Genomic DNA, 23,560 nt, shown 5'->3' on the forward strand with positions numbered 1-23,560 from the left:
AAGTCTGCTATCACTGTAACCAACCGATTAGCCAGTAGTTTAGCAAGAATCTTGGGCTCGACGTTTAAAAGTGAAATCGGCCGGTAAGACGAGCATTGGTCACGGGGTTTGCCGTCTGTATGTATGACGACAATGGATGTCAGTCTCTGATCACGAGGAAGAGAGCCGAGATCTTGCGATGACAAAAACATCTAACGGAGATATGGTGCCATTTTGTCCGGACAGAGTTTATACAATTCTACCGATATGCCGTTTGGGCCCGAGGCCTTCCCGGACCGAAGTGAACGGATAGCGATCGCTACTTCATCGGTGGAAAAATCCGCCTCCATAAGCTCCATGTCAGAGTCCGATAGGCCGGGCAAAGTGATATCTCGGAGCAAAAGATGCGAGTCCTCTTCCGGTAGATCCGAGACCGGCGCATAAACCGTCTGAAAGTGACGGGCAAATGTTCGGACTATGTCAGTCGGGTCCACCACTCTAACACCATCCACACTCTCAACGACAGGCACCACTCTGTTCAATCGATCCCTTTTATCCAGCCATGCAATCAACTTTCCCGCCTTATCACCTACATCATACAGGCGCCCCTGTTGCTCACGGTGAATCGCCTTAGCTGCATCAGTGACCAGGGTCTTATAATCAAATTGTTTCAGGGCCAGGGAATGCAAAACCTCCGGAGTGTCCCCAGTCCCGACCTGTTCCTCCAAAGCAGTGATCTCGTTTTCTAGTTCCACCACCGCGGCATTTCTACGCCTCCTTTCGCTGGCAATGAGGGACAGGGCCTGTCCACGAATCACTGACTCTGACCTGATTTTAGGATTACGAAGGTGCCAGGGGTTGAGCGGGGCGATTCGGCCCTCAGTGCCCAGTTGCATATCAATCATTAGTAAAAGCGGAGAGTGATCACAAATCCCCCTGGCCAAATGCCTAACTTCCCGCACCGAGACCATCTGTGCCGCCGGCATAAGAATATAATCTAATCTCGAGAGGCTCCTGTGCGCCCCGAGTAGAAGGTGTACTGGAGCTGACCTGGGTGTAACTGCCGCCAGCAGTCAACCAGTCCCAACATATCCAGCAGCTTCCCTAGCCAGAGCTGTGCCGCAGGCAAAGTCCTGGGGGGACTACGATCAACATCACCACTAACCACTGAATTGAAGTCGCCGCCCACCACCAACATGTCGCCCGAGACCCCCAGGATCACATCGCCAAGATCAGCAAACGTGGTAGATTGCAAGCCAGGGGGAAAATACACAGACAAAAAGGAGACAGTTTTCCCTTCCCACCGCCCCGTAATGACAGCATAGCGGCCCCTATCGTCTAGCACAACATCATCTATCTCCAGTGGGAGGGAAGTACGCACCATAACCCCCACCCCTCTCGAGCCGAAGGTGAACCCCGAGTGTGCCACCATACGATAACCACGTCTGTTTAGCGCGCGGCATGCATTGCCCACCAAATGTGTCTCCTGAAGCAAAATCACATCTGGGGTATAACGTTTCAAATATTGCAAGACAACACCCCGCTTTATTCTATCACCAAGACCGTTAACGTTCCAACTCAGCATTTTAAGCTCCCCCCCCCATCCCAGCATTGAACACCCAGCCCTCCGTGCCCGGGAAGAAGTACACAGAATCGACAACAGGAGATGTAGCAGCCTCGATCAAAACAAGAAGAAAAGAACCCCCCCACCACCCAAAGGGAACCCCGAAAAACACACCCCCCCACCCTGCACCCCTGCATTAGACCAAAAAGCCACCCCAACTTGCAGTGTGCCTGTCGCCCCATAGAACTAACCTACGAAAAGAGAGAAAAAGCCCCCAGAGGAGGAAGAGGAAACCCGAGTCCCCCCACCTCCGGGTACCCACAGTAGTAGCAAGTCTATGAAAAAGCCACTGCTAGAGGTCCAAAGTAACCAGTTCGCCGCTGCAGATTCACTCCTCCTGTTCGGCTGGGCCGCCCTCGGCACCCTCAGTGCCCATGCCGCCATTACGATGTGATGGCAAAGTGTCCAACCAGTCACTGGCCACCTCTTGGCGATCGAAGAAGAAGGCCCGTTCCTCATACTCAATCCTCAACCGGGCAGGAAAAAGCATGGCATATTTGAGACCAATATCTCTAAGTCGTCTCTTCGTCTCTTCACCCTACTACTACTGACAGAGATACTCCTGAGGCGAAAAGCCGGGAGCGTGGACAGAGGAACTACTCGTTTTTTAAACATTGTATCTTGTGTTTTTAAAATTGCTTTCTGCACATTGCACTGACCCTGGCACCCACCCTTACAACGCCGAGCAGCTGATCTAATTGCTGTTTTTGGCGAAAACGCTTGTTTGCCGCCGCCATTACCTCACTCGAGGGAGCCACGAGGCACGCCCACCTCTGCTGGCCACGCCCCCACTCCGACGCCCGAGCATCCACTATAAAGCATGAGTCTATGCCGGAAGCGCAGCGGACTAGCTCAGCGGGCGCGTCGTTGGCGCGCCGAAGGCGCGCTTAAGGCAAGCTCGTCTGCGCTCGTCAGCGCCGAGGCAGCGCCAGACGCCAGACACCATGCCTCTCGCCAATGTGGTAAGCCTACATACTCTAGAACTGAGCTACTTAATGTACGACACCTTAGGCAAGGATGCGCTATCCTCAACCCCTCCCTTATAGACACTCCCCAAGCATGCTCATGTGGGTTCTCCCTTCCGATTTCCCACCGGCAAACCCCCCACGTCAGAGCTGAATGCTCAACAATCAAAATCGGCCATTTGAATGTCCGCTCCATGCCCAAACACCACGCTGAAATCTCCGACTTGGTCACTAACCATGCCCTGGACATACTATTTCTTACTGAGACGTGGCTCCATGATGATATGGACTCCGTACTGAACCTGGCAACCCCTACAGGCTATACTACTCACACTCTCAATAGAAACTCCAGAGGCGGTGGTATCGCCGTAATGACCAAAACTAATATTACGTGCCAGCTAACTAAAGCTGACATTACAGATAGCGAATGTACACGCTACAACATTAAAATCAATCCTCAGCTCAGCTTGGTAGGTTTCCTGATTTATAGGTAAATTCATCGCCTCACTCCTTGAGAACCTATGCTCCCAGATTACTGATACCGCCAATTTCACTATTATTGGTGATCTGAACATCCACTTTGATCAGACGGGAGACTCTAAAATTAACACTCTATTAGCGGACCTGGGGGCGCTACAATTAGACCAACTCATAAAGGGCCCCACTCACACAGGTGGTCACCTCCTGGACCCCATCTTTTCGAACATCACCAATGCACTGGTCGATATGCCCATCCCCATGACCTGGACTGATCATTATCTAGTATCTATGTCAATTCCCTGTAAAAACATCCTGCTCAACGTACCCACCCAGCAGGTCCGGAAAAGACCCTGGAAGAAGCTCCGTCTTGAGGACTTCCACGGTCTCCTCACTACGTGTCCTCCCCAACCTAGTGAAAACCCTGATCATGGATACGATCAATTTTGCAATTGGATCAGTCAAGCCCTGGATACCTTGATCCCTACTAAATGGATCAAAGCACGTACCCATGAATCTAGTCCCTGGTATAACAAAGAACTCGCAGCACTAAAAAAGGAGTGCAAAAAAGCTGAAAGATGCTGGAGAAAAAACTATGATCCCGCCCTCAAGATACTATACACAAAATCCCCAAAAATCTACCATCGTAGTATATGCAAGACCAGGGCAGCCTACTACGCCATGGAGATTAAAAATAGCCATAACGCATCAAAAACCATCTGTAAAATTCTTAAAGAACTGAGCACCAAAAAAACAATGGCTAACCTAAACTCCTCACCTGCACTGTGCGACAACCTGGCCTCTTATTTCTTAGAAAAAATCCGGAAAATCTACAGCACTTTTCCCCCTACCCCAGAACTCACCCCTTCTGATGATCCTAACAAACCCAACCTCGCTAACATTCCGGCCCTCAGCCAAGAAGACTTTTCTAAAATCTGCAAGAAAATCAAGTCCGGCTCTCCAGCAGACCCTCTCAAACCTGAAACCTTTAGAGAAGCAGATGAAATTGTTCTAGGCCCTCTGCGAGGGATCATTAACAAATCCTTCTCCACTGGTATAATCCCCTCCAAGTGGAAACAGGCCCGGATATCACCTATTATCAAGAAGCCTACACTGGACCCCAATAAACCCGAAAACTTTAGACCAATATCCCTCCTCCCTTGGCCAGCCAAGGTAGCAGAAGCCCATGTTAACAACATCCTGACCAATCATCTGGCATCTAATAACATCTTAGATTGGTCTCAACATGGCTTCCGGGCTGGCCACAGCACTGAGACAGCCCTACTAAGTGTGACTGAACACCTCCGCACCCTTTTAGACTCTGGTGGAACGGCAGCACTGATTCTCCTCGATCTCAGTGCTGCCTTCGACGCGGTGTCACACGAGGTTCTGCTGTTCAGGCTAAAAGAGGTCGGGGTAACAGGGTTAGCCCTTGAATGGTTCAGAGACTTTCTTTCGGGCCGGTCCTTCCGAGTCTCCACCCCCCCCCCCCACCTCTCCAGGGAATGCCCCATTGAACAGGGCGTACCCCAGGGCTCTGCTCTTAGCCCCACCCTGTTCAATGTGTATGTCCAGCCCCTGGCTGAGGTGGCCAGAAGACACGGACTGTCGCTCGTGTCCTACGCTGACGACACTCAGCTGGTGGTGGCACTAAACGATGAAAGTGGACTTAGTACCCAAAAATTCCAACGCACCCTCGTGGACATCACAGAATGGATGACAGCGAACTACCTTCAGCTCAACGCCGGTAAAACCGAGGTGTTGGTGGTAGGAAAAAACACTAAAGCTTGGGGGGACAACTGGTGGCCAGCAGACCTAGGACAGCCACCGGAACCCAAGGACTGTGTCAAAAACCTGGGAGTCTGGGTAGACTCCGCCCTTAAATTCACTCAGCACACAAAAAAAGTGGCAGCAACCTGCTTCGGTATTCTAAGGAATCTCAGACCCATCCTTGGATTCTTCGACAACCAAACCCGTCAGACGATAGTACAGGCAGCCATCCTCTCCAGATTGGATTATGCCAACTCCCTTCTGCTAGGAACTAATGTAGCTGAAAAAGCTAGACTTCAACGAGTACAGAACGCTGCCGCTAGGGCACTGGTAGGCATCCCCCGCCATGCGTCCGTAACCAGTACTCTCACCAAACTCCACTGGCTCCCAATGGAGAAACGAATTCATTTCAAAACACTGTGCCTAGCATTTAAAATTCTGAAAATGGCTTCCCCACCCATGCTCAGCCTCCTTCTGCCTAACTACGTCCCTCGACGTACATTACGCTCAGAAGGTCAAAATCTCGCAACAGTACCTCGTATCAAATTATCCAGGATGGGCGGCCGCTCCTTCAAGTACTTGGCGCAAAGCTTTGGAACGACCTCCCTGACCATATCAGAGGGATACAGGACCTGCAGTCCTTTAGGAAAGCTATAAAAACTCACCTCTTCTGCTAATCTCCTCTCCCTTCCTACCTCCTGATCCCATCACCTGTCCATTCCTCTTCAGTAAGCGCCGGGAAGCCCCTTGGCTGGGGCAGCTGCGCGCTATACAAGCTCATATAACATTAACATTAACATTAACATTAACCCCGGTAAAACCCATGCGCTGTTTCTGAACTGCCTGGGTGAAGTCCGGGTAAAAACTGACCGAGGCATTGTCAAATTTGGTGGGACCCGTGGTCCTCGAAGCTTGCAGGATAACATCTCTGTCCCGGAAATTAAAAATCCTGGCAATGATGGGTCTCGGCGCGGCTCCCAGCTTCGGCTTCCCGCCGGGAACTCTATGGGCCCGTTCCACTGTAAAAAACCTACTGAGGCCCTTAGGCGCAAGATGTTTAAGGACCAGATCTTCCACCAGAAGGTCCGTAGAGACGTCCGACGGGGTCTCCGGAACCCCCACAATACGAATGTTGCGCCTTGCCCAGCCCTCAAAATCATCCAGCCGGCGGGCAAATTGGTCGTTGGAGGTACGAAGCGCGCGAACCTCAGCCTGAAGGTCTGAGACATCAGTGGTCAGACTCGCAGTTTTGATATCCAGAGATTTGACCCGTTCATTTGTCTGCCCCAGGTCAGCTCTGATGAGATTAACCTCAATCGCCACCGTATCGATCTTGGCAGCAAGAGTCTCATACTGATGGCCCATGTCGGTCCGAACACTGGTAATGGCGCCCATAATGTCACTCAATGTCAATTCCTCCGAGGGCGGGGTATCATCCACGGTCCCTTCAAGAGCCCTACTCGCTCCACCAGGGGACCCTTTCGGGCGGGTGAAGCGCTCTATAGTCTGGGTTTGGATGAGGCCCCCACGATGCGTGCCCTTGGCATTCCGTTTTTCGGCATCCAGCCTGCCCGCCATAGTGGGCTTCGAACTCCCACAAAGTCGTTGCAATCTAGTCAAAATGATCACGCTTTCGATGAACCTCAAGGGCGAGAGGGCTAAAAAACCAGAGCAGGTGAAGGATCCGCAGCAGGGACAAGAAGATGAATAGGGCAGCCGTAGAGCGTTGCGACAATGACCCAAAACGAAACCGAAAGCACCACAGGGGCAGTGGGTGTGTCTAACTGGCCGTTGTTGTTGACTTGCCACCTGGGTACCTCGGTGACTCCAGGCCGGGGACGGTCCACGATGTAGGCCACAAACTTCAGGACGGAGCAAGTCCCGATTTCGGGTCTGAAAAAGTCCTCAGAATCAGCAGGGCAGAGTCAACAAGTACCCATCGATCAAATCAGGATTTGTGGCAGGATAGATGCGGGAGGCAAAGAGGGTCTCTGGAGCCCTGTGCTCACGCGTCCATCTTGGATCCGCGCGAAGCTCCTCCCGACATAACATAATTTGAACTGCATTAATGCAATAATGAATAAATACATTCACATGGCATTAAATGAGCATGATTGTTCTAAAATTTCAGTTACTCACTGGATAAATCCTGTAAACCAAATAGGCCACAACATATTCAAAAGAATAAAAGTTAGTACCAAGTCACTTGTTCACAAAAGTAACAAATAAGAATTACGCTGGGAATTACGTAGGCCAAAAAGTGCTGAATGTGCAAATTTTTAGAAAAAGTGGCTAGACACCTCTGCCTAGTGTGCGAAAAAGCTTTCAATAAAGTGCAAACAGATCTATATCAAAAAAGTGCTAAAATGTATGATAAAAAAATCTGAGCATAGAAAATGAATCAGAATTTTACCTCTATAAAAAATTGGACTAAGCCATATTATTCTGATAAAAGGTAAATCTAAAACACTTTTTAAAACAGTAATTCATCATATTGAAAAAAATGTGAAAAGATCAAGTGAATGCTATTTGAAAAAGAGGGGGCGAATAAACATGGAGGTACACAATAAATAAACGACTGATTAAATAGTCGGAGGAATTTCATAGTGTAATAGATAACAGGGAACCTGACTATCTATTAAAATCATAAATAGCCGATGACTCAGAGTCCCCATGGAAACATAAAATCCAGATGAGCAACAGGGAACCTGCCTACTCATCTGGAAGGGTGTGTGTACACAGATGACGGAAATGCTGTTAACTAATAGAGACACTACAGGTACTACACTCTGGTATGTGCCCTAAATGTCATTGTGGCATTAACTAACACCCACTTAATAAACAGACTTGAAGGAAAATTGTTGGAGATTTCTACAAAAAGTTTTGGATGTCCTCAGTAGTGTTAAGACCATTAGGCCACTTACTGTCGAACTCCAAAATAAATCGCGTCTCTAATTGCCTCAGTAGCAATTCCCTATTTCCTCCTCTCCGGGGTTTTGGGACTGATCCTACCACATAATAGGAAAGGCAGCTTAGGTCTTTATTGTGTTTTAGTACAAAATGACGTGCTACCGGATATGCGGGATCGTTGTGTAATATGGCTCTGAGGTGTTGCAAGATCCTGACGTGCATCTGTGCCTTCGAGCTTCCAATGTAATTTAAACCACAGGTGCACGTCAGGACATATACTGCAAAGTCTGTCTTGCATGAGTGGTTCCCTTTAATAGGGATTTCTTTAGAGTCAAATGGTATGTGGTAGTGTGTCTTGTTTACTCCGAACTTACATGCCCTGCAATGAATACATTTGCGGAACCCAGCCCTGGGCTGCGGCCATATATTCTTCTGCTTTAACTCCGGACTGCTAATATCTAGAGTTGCTCCCATGCTTTTAGCTCTGCGGAATGTTACCAAAGGCTTACTGGGTAAGTTAGAATTCAATATGTTATCGGTAAGGACTATTGGCCAGTTTCTTTTAATGATGTTCCTGATCTTGTGTTCTTCATTGCTAAAAGCGGTGATAAATCTCGGGCAACTCATAGATTCTTCACCTAAGTTAGAGCTAGGTTCAGATGTATTAGTTTCAGTAGTCTCCCTAGGGAACAGACTCTCCCTGGTTCTCAGCCTGCCTTTAGCCAAAGCCTGGTTGAAAATCCTGTCAGAATAACCTCGCTCTTTCAGTCGAGCCCTGAGATTGTTGATGCAATTTTCTAAGTCACCAGCGGAGCTACATATTTGCTTAATCCTTAGAATTTCTCCATAGGGGATGCTGGAGATAGTGTTTTTAGGGTGGAGACTGGAGGTGTGCAATGTGGTGTTTCCTGAAGTAGGCTTTCTATACAGTGTTGATTCTAGTCTGTTGGCATTGACATAGACCTTAACATCAAGAAATTCTATCTCGTTTCTGCTGATATGAGACGTGTATATATATAGAGAGAGAGAGAGCGAGAGAGAGAGAGAGAGAGAGAGAAGAGAGGGAAAGAGGGAGAAAGAAAGAGAGAGAGAGGGAGAGATTGTACAATGGCAATAGTAATATATTATTTTAAACACCTAGAAGAGATTCATTTATTTTTATTTATGTATTTATTTATTTATTTTAAAGGTTTTATATAGCGCTGGCTAGACCCAGAGGTATCAGAACGCTTTACAGGTGTTCAAGGAGGTATAGTAATTGCTACATTTGGTCAAAAACATTGCCATACAAACCAATATAACAAGAAAAGCAGGAAAATATGAGTGCTATTTACAAGAGTACAATGATAAGCTCATGTGGGTAGAGGATGATTAGATTAGGGTGGGTGTGAGGGAGTGAAAAAGGGAAGGTAAAGGACGGAGATACGGAGAATGGGAGATTAGAGGAATAGGGGAGTGGGAGATCAGAGAGAGGCCTTGCTAGAGTCTAGATGTCATACTTGAAGGTAGGGGCAGGGAGGGTGGTATGGGGGAGAGGAAATAGTAGCATGAGGGAGGGGAGATAGACAGGAGAAAGGGGAGGTAAGATAGTTGGAGGGCAAGAGAGGGGTGCCTGATGAGGTGAAGAGCAGTAGACGGTGTCCGAGGTAGGTATTACTGACCCCAATATTTGTTGAGGAGGTACAATTTGAGGTCTCTTTTGAAGTTGATGTAGGAAGGGTTACAGCGTAGGTCTTTAGGCAGGGAGTTCCAGATGGACGGCGCGTTTCCAGAGAAGGATCGAGCCTGTGTGCTTTTCTTTTTTAGCAGAGGTCGGGTGGGTGCAGCCTGCTTTGTGTAGTTTGTCTGAGCAGTAACGTGGGGAGTTTTGGTGAAGTGCTTTATGAGTGATACATGCAATCTTGTAGGTGGATCTGTCTTCGATGAGAAGCCATTTGAGCGCTTTAAGTGCAGGGAAGATGTGGTCCAACCGTTTGTAGTCAAAGATAAGTCTAGCAGCTAGGGTGAGCACAGATTTGAGAGGTGCAAGATGGACTTTAGGTGTTCCCGCGAGAATAGTGTTATCCTAGTCTATTCTAGACAGGACCAGCGATTGGACAACAGTTTTAAAGTCATCGGACGGAATGAAGGGTTTAATTTTTTGGAGATGGCAGAAAGTGAAGAGCGCTCCTTTGGCTGTGGTTTTTATGTGGGAGGAAAGAGTAAGGTTATAATCAATGGTAATGTCTAGGATTTTAACTGTGTTGGTAGTGGTGAGAGAGCAGTTGAGGGCATTAAGGTCGGATATTCAGTTTTGTATGGGGAGAGGGTTGTTTTTAGGGGCGAAGAGAATGATTTAGTTTTTTTTATGGTTGAGTTTAAGATGATTGTGGTGGAACCATGATTGGATCTTGGACAGGGTGTCAGTAAGGTGTAGGACATAAGAGTGGGATTTAATCTTATAGTAAAGTTGAGTGTCGTCAGCATCAAGATGGTAATTGATTCCTGCTCATTTGAGAATGAGGGTGAGTGGTTCCATGAAGAGGTTGAAGAGCGCGGAAGAGAGAATGGATCCCTGGGGTACACCGAGGGCGATTGGAGTGGGGTTAGAAAGACAGTTCTCGATTTTGATTTTAAGAGCTCTGTGTTGGAGAAACAAGGTGAACCAATTGAGGACAGGGCCATTGAGGCCAAATCGGATTTTGAGAGTGTTAAGTAAGGCAGAATGGTTAACAGTATTGAAAGCCGCGGAGAGGTCGAGGAGAATGAGTAGGGCAGACTCAACATTGTCAAGTGAGTGACGAATGTTATCCACTATATTGAGCACAGCAGATTCTGTGCTGCATCCTTTTCTGAAGCCGGATTGCAGTGAGTCAAAGAGGTCGAACGTGTTGATGTGATTGTCCAGTTGGAGCAGGGTGCACTTTTCAAGGGCTTTGGAGAGAAGAGAGAGGTTAGAGATAGGTCGGAGGTTATTTAGGTCATTGGCATCTGCGTTGGGATTATTGGGGATGGGTGTGATTTGACCCAGTTGGAGGGAGGCAGGAACACACCCAGTGTTCAGGGATGAGTTTATAATGGTGGTCCAGAGAGGGGCAATGATATGTTTAAGGTCTAGGACAAGGTTAGAGGGCATAGGGTCTTTGGTGTGCGAAGATGGTTTGAGTTTAGCGATTATATTATAGACTTCTTGTTCCGTGGCAGGGTAAAAATTATGCCAGGAGGCGTTGTGTTTTTGTTGCTGGGGAAGAAAAGGGTTGGATTCAGGTGAGAAGGTAACGGATGAGAGGCGATAGGGGACCTGGGGAGGATTAGATGAGGCTGGAGGATCAGAGGGAATGTCATAGTAAGGTAGTGCTTTGGGGGAGGAGGAGTTTAAGAGGAAGGATTGATCAATTTTGGTGACTTTATCAGAGAAGAAATTTGAAATTACTTCACATTTCTTGTTAGTGGCTATCAGCTTAAGGAGGGCAGAGGAAGTTTGGTTTTCGACAATGCTGAATAGTTCTCTAGGTCTATTTTTGGCCCTTTCAAGCTGGGTGCAGAAGAAGGAGGCCTATTCATTGAGGATGTGTTTTTTGTAATTGGACCTAGCGGATCGGAGGAGGGCTAGATGGGAGGGGGACGGGTGTTGCCTCCAGGTTCTTTCGGCCTGCCTAAGGGAGCATTTTTTGTTGTTAAGATCAGCGTTGAACCAGGATTTGGAAGGTATGTTTCTTTGGGATTTTAGTTTGGGAGGTGCCACTTGGTCTAGGATCACAGTGCTATATGTATTATTATTATTGATGTTGATGCTGGTTTTGCTGTTGACAATATACACGGTGGAACTATATGTCAGTTGATCTGAATCTAGGGTCTTTTTTTTTTTATTTCTTTATTTGGGATTTTACAGTGCATCATAGGAAAAGAAAAACAGGTACTAATAATTTAATCCAGTCATGAAAAAATAATCATATATCGGGTATCAACAACAGTTCATAAATTCAATCCATAGACAATAAATAGCAGAATACATCTTATCTTGCAATAAAAAGCAACTCATTAGCCGAGCAGAAAAAATATATCACTGTATCAAGTCCAAACTTTATCTCTGTACACAAACAGGTAACAGTAGTAAATTTCCAATTGTCAGATATCCAACTTTGTATCCAAAGTGAAGTACTCTTCTCATTAACACCACCAAGGTCTGTTGTCATAGATTCATATTCATTTATTTCCGCTTGTTTTCATCAAATCAAAACACAGCCAACACGTGTTTCGTCGGGCAATAACAATAAGCCATACGACTTCTTCAGGGCTGCAAGCCAAGAAAATAATAATACTTTTTTACTTCTTTAACCTTTACACTCCGGTTAAAGTTCAAAGTCAAAGTAAAGTAAAGTAATAGTACTCAGTAGAACAAAGTAAAGGTAAAATGGCAGAAGTGAATACACCATAAGTGGATTCTCTGTCAGAAGATACCATGTGACTCATGTTACCATACTTGGAAGTTCACCTAATTTAATGGTGCAGACCCTGGTGTCTAAAATTACAAGAAGCGACCCAAAAGTCCCAAGATTGAAAGAGATAAAAAATAAAATTAACTTTACCAAGGACAAGTTAAATAACTTTCCTATAATTCAATCTCCTCTGGTATAGCCGTGAATTACACCCTAAAACGAGAGATGACATTCCTCATTACCAAATTCTCACTCATCACTTAGCATATGGGTGTCTAGTCATACAGACACCACATAAATAGTAATACTTCACATAGTCATCTTATAACTCCTTTCAGTCTGAAACCACTCGTACTGGTAAAGTAAATGAACAGCAAGTAAACCCTGGTAATATAGAATCCATAGTCTATTCAAAAAGCTCACCTCAAAGTGTGAGAGGTTGTCTTCACAGCAAAGAGATAATTTTCAGCTGTCACAAAATTCGTAATAGGTCTCTTGTCTCATCAAAAGTATACATTCAATATCTATTCTGTAATTCGAAGAACGAAAAACAATCCTTAGTACCTCTATTCAGTCCGCTGCTATGGTTTAAAATAAATTCGAATCGAACCCTTCATAATACACTCACCCAAATTCGGGCTGTCTATTTTCATGAAGTTAGTAGTGAATCCTTGTTTCCATCACGATTCCATAATAAGTATTCCTATGTACGGAAATAATAAATAACGCTCGTCAGATTCTACTTATAGCACTCCTTACAGTTAGCGTTTAACTATACTTAAGAGCCAGGCGGCTTACCTGCAGTCACATCGCGTGTACACCGACATGTAGACTAAGACAGCGGTTGGCGTCTAGTGTGAGCGCCATTTTATTTAGAATGCAAGACGTCTATTTTATTCAAACCCAGTCGCCATCTTGTAGTGGCTAAACGTTACCTATACTAGTGCAATTAATTACTACATAAAAGATCTGTTTACATCTCATTCCAGTAAACAGTATAAGTAATCATTTTTGCGTCAAAATAAAGTTGAATACTCTTCGAAGTTTCTCAACGAACCTAAATGTACTATCCATATTAGTGTTCCTAATGACAGACGATCGTAATTTATACGTGAATAACATCACACAAAATCAAATATCAGTTCACCATATTAAAGAGGGGATTATGATACGTCCCAAAATCTGAATATACAGAGTACCAACATAATTTTATCTAACCATGTATTCGAACCTGCAAAAATGGAACGTAAAGTGCAACACTCGATGTCCCAGCGCGCCCATCCATAGCGCCACCACTGTCATTAAACGACCAAACTAGGTTGGGTCTAAGAGAACCACCATATAAATATAGTAAGATGTAATACGGTCCGAAAATTTTAACTGTGCAAATTACCGACATAGTTTTGTCTGAACATGTATTCGAACCTGCGGAGGCGGAACACAAAATACAATACCAGATGCCCCATCGCACCAATCAGTTGCGCCACCGCTGTCATTAAACAACCAAACAGATTTGGGTCTATATAAACTACCTCAATTCAATCCAGGCTAGTACAATTCACACATGCATATTGGATTGTCATCTCACGCTCCAGAGTTGCAACCCTAGCTACACTTTGAGATTGATGAAGTACCAGCAAAATTCACTTATTAAATTGGGGAGAAGTATTAGTTAGTAACAAGTCAAGGAAGTAGGATGAAGGTAAAATCAGCAAGAGTATTTCAGCAACAGGTAATTATTGTTTAGTCTTCCAGTCATACAAAATGCAACATTTACATATAAATGCAACATTTACTTATTAGGCAAGATCAGAGGGTAAGACATGCTAGACAAATCAATTCACAGAAATTCACCAAACAGGTATGAATAATTTATTGACAATTGACAACTATACAGCAATAAACATTATAACCCAATATATCAATTTATTCTCCTAAAAAGAATTGCAGTTCAGAATCCAAATTTAGTCCCTCTTCAACTGCTCTCAGAGTCATAATCCATCTAGCTTCTCTACGTCTTAATTTTAAGGTTCTGTTTCCACCTCTTCTATCACTACTTACATGTTCAATTCCATGATAGGTAAATACATGATTTCTCGAATCTTCCCTATTTTGAATAGCATGGGAAGCTATAGGGTACCGCGTATCACCATTCTTAAGAGCACGAAAGTGCTCAATCATTCTTTCTTTCAAACGTCTCACTGTACTTCCTACATATATTTTTCCACAACTGCAGGTAATTATGTAAATAACATATGTAAATCTCACAATTGATGAATGTCTTAATCATATAGGTACCAGTGTTATTGTATTCGAAAGATACAATCTTTTTGGTCGCCCATCTACAGCAGCTGCAGACACCACAGCTATGAAAACCAACAGGTTTACATCGTAACCATTGTTCTTGTTTAGTGGGATTGAGCTTTACAGGATAACTAGGACTCACCATATTTGCAATAGTCGTACCTTTTCGAAAAGTTAAGCTAGGTCTCTCAGATAAATATGGTGCTATATCACCATCTGTCTTCAGTAAATGCCAGTGTCTATTCAAAATAGCATACAATTTGTGACTCCCTATTCCAAAGTTGGTAATCATCCTAATCTTCTGCTGGGCCATTTCATTCTTATTTTTAGATTTCAGAGTCTCCTCTCCCTTGAGCTTCACAGCTCTGTGGTAAGCTTTATCTATTACTTTATCCTCATACCCTCTGTTCTAGAATCTCAAGCTCATGTCTTTCAAGTTGTTTTTAAAATCAGTGTCATCCGAACAATTCCGTCTGGCTCTCAACATCTCGCCAAAAGGAATCGCCTCAATTTGGCTTTTAGGGTGACAACTATCCGCACGAAGAAGTGCATTACAACTTGTTTCTTTACGATACATTCTACTACACAGTTTATCTTCTTTCACAAATAATTCAATGTCTAAAAATGTGATAGTATTGTAGTCAAATTGTGTAGTGAATGTCATATTCTGATCATTAGAATTAAGGTAAGCAAAAAAAGAATTCAATTCCTGTGGGGTACCTCTCCATATTAGTAGACACTCGTCTATAAATCTCCCCCAAAAGTAAATATGATCAATCCACTTTTGGCCCCTGGTACCCCAGATCCACTCCGCCTCTAAGCGACCCATGAAAAGGTTCGCGAAGGACGGAGCAAATCTGGAGCCCATGGCAGTTCCAAGTTTTTGTCTATACCAGACATCATCATAAAGGAAAAAATTATTTTCCAGTACCATCATCGTCATTTCAAGAAGCATATTCGTATGATCAAGGTACTCAGCTGGTCTACGATTTAAAAAGTATTCAAGAGCTTTTATACCCAACATGTGATCTATATTAGAGTACAATGATACCACATCAAGTGTGGCCAAAACCATGTCAGATTCCCAATTTACATCACTCATAATATTAAGAACATGTTTAGTATCCTCTATATGAGAGGTCAAGTTCTGGACAAAAGGTCTTAGGTAAAGGTCTACAAATTGTGATAATCTTTCTGCAGGACCTCCAATTCCCGATATGATAGGCCTTCCCGGTGCTTTCTGTCTATTTTTATGAATTTTAGGGAGGGTATATAGACATGGGGCCCTCGGGTTTTCCACTCTCAAATAGAAGTATTCATCTTGGTCAAGTAGAGTACAATCATACCAGTATTTTAATTTACTGTTAATCATTGACATAGTCTTGGGTAAAGGGTTAGTGTTAATCTTCTCGTAGTACCTTGAATCACCAAGCTGTAATAAAATCTCAGCATCATAATCTTTTTTATCCATAAGCACAATGTTGCCACCCTTATCGGCCTTACGAATAATAATATCAGGTCGTTGTGTCAATTCTTTGAGAGCAAGCCTTTCATCATGATTGAGATTATAACCTCTGTACTTCTTCTTGTTGTTACGTTGTCTTTTAATCAGGTCCTCAATATCCGCAGTCACAGATTTATAAAAAGCATCAACCACATTACCAGCTGATAATTGTGGTGTCCATTTAGATCTCATTTTCAGTCCACTGGACAGAGAATACCCTGAGTTAATCTCTAAATCGTCCAGTAATGTACTTATAGTTACTGGGTCTTCCTCATTTTCTGTTAATGATAACAAGAGTTTGGTATCATACAATTCTTGTATAGTAATGTTACTAAGTACCGGTTTATTGGTCACAATTTCTCTGTTATCATGCTTGGCAAAATGTTTTTTCAGTTTCAAAAGCCTAGAAAATTTATACAAATCAATCTTGGTCGTAAGCCAGTCAATACATACAGTTGGACAATATCCCAGACCTCTCTTTAATATTGACATCATATTTTGTGACAATACAATTGATGAAAGGTTCACAATATAGACCCAAATCTGTTTGGTTGTTTAATGACAGCGGTGGCGCAACTGATTGGTGCGATGGGGCATCTGGTATTGTATTTTGTGTTCCGCCTCCGCAGGTTCGAATACATGTTCAGACAAAACTATGTCGGTAATTTGCACAGTTAAAATTTTCGGACCGTATTACATCTTACTATATTTATATGGTGGTTCTCTTAGACCCAACCTAGTTTGGTTGTTTAATGACAGTGGTAGCGCTATGGATGGGCGCGCTGGGACATCGAGTGTTGCACTTTACGTTCCATTTTTGCAGGTTCGAATACATGGTTAGATAAAATGATGTTGGTACTCTGTATATTCAGATTTAAGGACGTATCATAATCCCCTCTTTAATATGGTGAACTGATATTTGATTTTGTGTGATGTTATTCACGTATAAATTACGATCGTCTGTCATTAGGAACACTAATATGGATGGTACATTTAGGTTCGTTGAGAAACTTCGAAGAGTATTCTCCTTTATTTTGACGCAAAAATGATTACTTATACTGTTTACTGGAATGAGATGTAAACAGATCTTTTATGTAGTAATTAATTGCACTAGTATAGGTAACGTTTAGCCACTACAAGATGGCGACTGGGTTTGAATAAAATAGACGTCTTGCATTCTAAATAAAATGGCGCTCACACTAGACGCCAACCGCTGTCTTAGTCTACATGTCGGTGTACACGCGATGTGACTGCATGTAAGCCGCCTGGCTCTTAAGTATAGTTAAACGCTAACTGTAAGGAGTGATATAAGTAGAATCTGACGAGCGTTATTTATTATTTCCGTACATAGGAATACTTATTATGGAATTGTGATGGAAACAAGGATTCACTACTAACTTCATGAAAATAGACAGCCCGAATTTGGGTGAGTGTATTATGAAGGGTTCGATTCGAACTTATTTTAAACCATAGCAGCGGACTGAATAGAGGTACTAAGGATTGTTTTTCGTTCTTCTAATTACAGAATAGATATTGAATGTATACTTTTGATGAGACAAGAGACCTATTACGAATTTTGTGACAGCTGAAAATTATCTCTTTGCTGTGAAGACAACCTCTCACACTTTGAGGTGAGCTTTTTGAATAGACTATGGATTCTATATTACCAGGGTTTACTTGCTGTTCATTTACTTTACCAGTACGAGTGGTTTCAGACTGAAAGGAGTTATAAGATGACTATGTGAAGTATTACTATTTATGTGGTGTCTGTATGACTAGACACCCATATGCTAAGTGATGAGTGAGAATTTGGTAATGAGAAATGTCATCTCTCGTTTTAGGGTGTAATTCACGGCTATACCAGAGGAGATTGAATTATAGGAAAGTTATTTAACTTGTCCTTGGTAAAGTTAATTTTATTTTTTATCTCTTTCAATCTTGGGACTTTTGGGTCGCTTCTTGTAATTTTAGACACCTTGTCTGCACCATTAAATTAGGTGAACTTCCAAGTATGGTAACATGAGTCACATGGTATCTTCTGACAGAGAATCCACTTATGGTGTATTCACTTCTGCCATTTTACCTTTACTTTATTCTACTGAGTACTATTACTTTACTTTACTTTGACTTTGAACTTTGTGTAAAGGTTAAAGAAGTAAAAAAGTATTATTATTTTCTTGGCTTGCAGCCCTGAAGAAGTCGTATGGCTTATTGTTATTGCCCGACGAAACACGTGTTGGCTGTGTTTTGATTTGATGAAAACAAGCGGAAATAAATGAATATGAATCTATGACAACAGACCTTGGTGGTGTTAATGAGAAGAGTACTTCACTGTTGGATATCTGACAATTGGAAATGTACTACTGTTACCTGTTTGTGTACAGAGATAAAGTTTGGACTTGATACAGTGATATATTTTTTCTGCTCAGCTAAGAAGCTTATTAGTATTTTAACCAGGGTGCTCCTTGGTGTTTGTAAGGAAGACTGGTGACCTTCCTTCTCTAAGCTTTGTAGCAGAACTTGTACTAATTACGCTTACTGTTGCCATTACTTTGTCTGGGCGCTGGCCCCTACTCACATCTACTGACGGAAATGCAGAACTACGCATCAGAAAACAATTTAAAAATAAATTTGAGCAAGACACAGACAATATCAATAAACAACAAAAAGAACCTCCATAGAAGTTGGCTCCTTGGTGGCACAAAACTTGATCCAGTTCAGGAATACAAGTACCTTGGAGTTAAATTCGACAAGAAAGGGTCGTTTTGGCGCCAGATAGAGGAAGTCAGATGGAAAGGTCTGCTGAATGCCCTAACGCTGAAAAATCTCGCAAATAAACTGATGGGGCCTACCCTGACTCCGCTCTTGAAGGTAGCTCAGGCTAAACTACTTCCCTCAATTGCTTACGGCAGCAAGGCAATGCAGGGAAAAGATGCAAAGGAACTGGACAATATGCAGGTCAAAGCTTATAGAATTATGTTCAGCCTTCCGTCCTATACATCACCTGCACAAATAAGACTGGAATTATGGGCTCCTACGACAAGATCTAGCTAGGTATGGCACTTATATCATCTGCTTCTACAGGATCAGAAGTGCCACCACAAACACGTTAAACCATCTGCTGTGGCAGGATATACAGCACAGGGAGCGCTCCCAAGCCAGAAGCTATCTTCAGCTAGCCTTAGAAAATACCAAACTCACAGATCTCTGGGATGCGCAAATTGGCTTCCCCAACTTCAAAAAACTGGTCTGGAAAACCTTAAAACAAATTTCTTTGGGTGTAGGACAAAGCCAACTTCTCAAATAGATCGCATGCCTGGATGACCCTTAACTCCTATAAATTACTGGCCCCTCAACCATTTTTCAACCAGGGTTACCCGAAGTATATAGAAATTAACTTTCTGAGACACAGGATGGGAATCTTTCCCTGTGCTCAACATTTTCCACCATGGCTGTGCAGGTTGTGCAAAACCAAGCAAGGCAACATAGTTCATCTAATCTGTTTATGCAAGGAACTGCTCCAAGCACTGCAACAGTTTCTCAAAGAACCATTCAAACAGAAAGGCATCCGCACCAGGAGGTAAGCGGTGCTAGCCTGCTTAAACCCAGAAAATACACAACTAAACTGTAGACTGGTAAAACTCCTTTTGCTGGCTGGACAAAAATTGCTAAACCTACAAAAACTGAACCAGGCCTTGGCACCGCAGTACACCCTGACAGGAATATGCCCAACCCAATCCACTATAAGGAGATACTGCCAGGAGCAGAGAGACGACCCCCGCAACAAGTCAAGAAAATGTTGACAAATACAAACAAGATGACCAGCAAAAAAAAGTCCATGGCTGGTCCAAAGGAACACGGGACTGCAATTTATAGCTTTCAGCTATATAAGGACACATACTATGTCTAAAATGTAACTCTGATTTAATATCTGTAAAGAGTCATCCAATAATGGGTTTTTATTTTGGTTTTAATCTGAAAATTGCTATAATAATAAAATGAAAAAAAGGCAGCGAAAACGGAGGTACTCGGACATTGTGAAAAATGTATATATACTGTTGTTTTTTATGCTCTAATTTTATATTTTATGCACTGACATTGCAAAGGTTTTAAGTAACTATGCAGGAAATAAAGAAAGTTGAAACGCCCCAGATGTCACTCACAAGCGGCAGACTTTCAGCACATGTTCTGGAGCTGCCCCACACTACATTCAACTGGCAACACGTCCATAAGTCACTCAGGGATCTTACTGAACTCACATACTTAAATACATGGGCAGCCTGTGCCCTGGGTATCTATCAGAAAAGAAAACAACACAAAGTACCCCTCAGATTTGCCTCACCGGCCATTTTACTGGCCAAACGCAACATTGCCATGCACTGGCGGTCTCCCACAGGCCCCCCAGTCGCAGCCTCGGTGGGATGGTTCTAAAATGGGTATTAGCGAAGGAAGAGACACTACGGGACGAGGAGGTGAAAGGGATGCGCAAACACCCCATATCACTGGACTGGGCTATCCTACTGAACCACTTCAAACAATCACTGACCCATGATGACCTGGGAGACGGCCCTCACACGCCGTAAGACACACAACCGCAGATTCAGACCGTGAACTTGGGCGCCAGATCCCCTCCCGCAACACATAGAGAAAGCCATCAGCTCTCCAGCACTATGTTATCTGCCTCAATGGACAGTCGGACCTCGGTGCTGGATCGACCATAACCCCACCCTCCCCCCAGCTTTCCGCCCCTAGAAGTATGTGGACCCACTATCCACCAGGGCATATGCCACTCTGCGACTTCAGACGATACCCGTACCCAAAATTCCATGACCCCCCTGTTCTTCTCCAGCCCAGTTATGTTCAGAAACTTCCTATTGAACCACTTCCACAGTGACAAAACATTGAACTAAAAACTGCAACGAACACTGCATTATGTTCTAATGCTCTGGATATGTAGTTTGATAACCTGTTACACGATGCAAAATGTCACAGTAAATGCAAAATGTCAATAAAAATATGTTAAAAAATAATAAGAAAGAAAGTTGAAACTACTCAAATCTGCTGCATCTCGCTTTGCTCCACAAGCTGTAACTATTTAACTAGTCACTGTACAAGTTTACAAAAAAAAGAAAAGAAAATTACTTATGACTAACCGGCAGGAACTGAAACCTCTTTGTGGAGGAAAAACTATTTAAGAGCAGTTTTTTCCAAATGCCACAATTTTGGGACAGGCTGTTTGTCATTCAGCTCCCGGGAATACCGGCGAACAGAGGTGCACTTGTAGTATGTATGGAACAAAGGAAAGGCAAAAGTTGAATTATTGCATCGTAAAAATCAAGGATAATTTCATAAGTATTTTTTGTTTTATATGTAGCCCTGTGCGTTTTTACCTGTTAAGGTACACTTTAGATAAAGAAATAAAAGAGCGACTTGCCTGGGAATATAGAGAATTTTCATTTTAAAATAAACTGATTTCGGAAACTGATTTCTAACTCCTCGGAATGAGTCCTAAAGTGCAAATGTGACACTTTTTAACCTGACCTGCCTTTGGGTCAATGTGAGCATGTATGTAAAAGGCACAGCTGGAAGACACCGGGACAACGAACATCACATGCCAGAAGGCGCTGCGCATGGCGTGATATATCACCAGGCACTAACCAGCGTGATGCGCAATAACTCAGCTATTAAACGTCTTATTCCTATGCATGCAAACGTTCATGCAAGAAAACTTTACCAATTTTCCTGCACAAAGCACAAGTCACAAAAGACTCATTTTAAACCAACGAGGGGTTCCCTCTGCCAATCTATATATCCTATACGTAGAAAGAACTGCATAACACATATTCAAAATATACCATGTGTACAAATGGACAGATGAAGATATATATCTCGGCTATGAGATATAATTAAACATTTTTCAAATGTTTTAGTATTTTCCAACTTCACTGCCAGAAGGGATGTAATTGAACAACTTCCAGCATAGATTACATTTGATTCGGTTGGTCGGTCTGTCTGTCTGTCTCTACACAATCCGTGTGGGCTGATGAAATAAACAGTGTGTTGAATTGTGGGATTTGCAGTCCAACCTCTGTAGTTTGTCCCTCTCATTCCTTGGTGACAAATCTGTTTCCCTCCAAATTTCTCCTTTGCTCTGTGCTGAGGCCTGTGTGCTCAAACAGTGCACCCCCAGCCACCATTTTGTATTCACAAGCCAGTGAGGCCAGCCCCCCTGCACCCCCGCCCCCCCAGCAACAGGGATTTTCTACACCAGAGGGTGCTTCTGTGAGCTGTTTAAACTGTATTTACTGGGGCCTGTGCACTTCGTTTTTTGGCCAGCAGGGGGAGTAAAGCTTTGTTCAAACAGTATTGTTAGATTTCGAGTTAGTGAAGCCTTTACCTGCTGAAGTCCAAAGTTGTGGATTGAGCCTGTCTGTCTCCTAGGAGATTCTGAACAGGAGCAAGCAGCTTCCAACTCCCTGGTCAGCAAACCTTGTCTGAGGTTGCTGGGACCTTATATGGTGTGCTGGTGGTTGGCACATGTGTACACTGATTGGTGGTTGTATCTGGTGTTTCTATTGGGTTAGGGTTAATGTCCTCATTGGTTGGGTATTTGAGGGTTCTGATTGGTTTCTCGGTCTGTGATTCAATCATTGCAGGGTTGGGACTAGGGCTAGGGTTCGGATTTCTATTGGAAGTAGGGACTAGGGCTTCCTATGTATTGGTTGTTGGGAGTAGGGTGGGACTAGGGCTAGGGTTAGACCTTTAATTGGAAGTAGCTATTTAGGGCTTCTGGTGTGATTGGTTGTTGGACCAGTTGTGGGACTAAGAGTAGGGTAAGGCTTTGTATTGGAAGTAGGGACTAGGGCTACCTGTACCATTGGCTGCTTGGACTTGGGTTGGGACTAGTGGTAAGGCTAAGGCCTTTATTGGACGTAGAGATCAGAGTTTTTGAACTGATTGGGTGCTTGGACTAGGGTTAAGATTGGCTGCAAGGCCCTGGTCTCCTATTGGTTCTAGATGTTAGGGCTAGTGTTGTGATTGGATAGTGTTAGGGCTAGGGTTCCCATTGGCAGAAGGGGTCACCTGATTACTAGGGCTACAAAAAAGTCCAGGCTTAGGCCGTCTCAGCCCGGGCGTAGAGGCTAAGGGTGGAGAGGACAAGGGTAGTTGCCTGTTTGGGCCTGTGGGTAGTTGCCTGTTTGGGCCTGTGCGAGACTGGTCGGGACTAGGGCCAGAAATGCTGCCCTTTTTCTCATTTAACAATACCCAGCCCACACCATCCACAACCACAAACAGAGCAACACACTTACACCAAATATACACCACGCACAACACTATGCACAGATTAATGTACCAGCATGCACCACCAACCCAACCAAACCAAATCTACACACCCTACTATCCCAACTACCACACATATCCACCATCACCCACAAACAGTACACAACTCTATCCTATACCACTAACCAGTACACTCTTTACTAACACAACGCCAATCAACACCATAAATAACTACATCCCACTCAGACACACTCTCCCTGCTGTAATTACACCTAACAGTCCACCCTTTATCACTAACAAATATATAATGATCCTTCCATCAGTTGAC

At 43.7% G+C, this 23,560-nt stretch overlaps 1 protein-coding gene across 1 annotated transcript in view; it reads right to left on the reverse strand.

Annotated features, from left to right (window-relative positions):
• Nucleotides 1-23,560, reverse strand: part of LOC147707523 (lebercilin-like) — a 1,017,522-nt gene that overhangs the window by 756,420 nt on the left and 237,542 nt on the right. The window lies entirely within an intron of this gene.

The sequence above is a fragment of the Lissotriton vulgaris genome, chromosome 6, assembly GCF_964263255.1.
Source record: "Lissotriton vulgaris chromosome 6, aLisVul1.2, whole genome shotgun sequence".
In the NCBI taxonomy this organism is placed as follows: Eukaryota; Metazoa; Chordata; class Amphibia; order Caudata; family Salamandridae; genus Lissotriton; species Lissotriton vulgaris.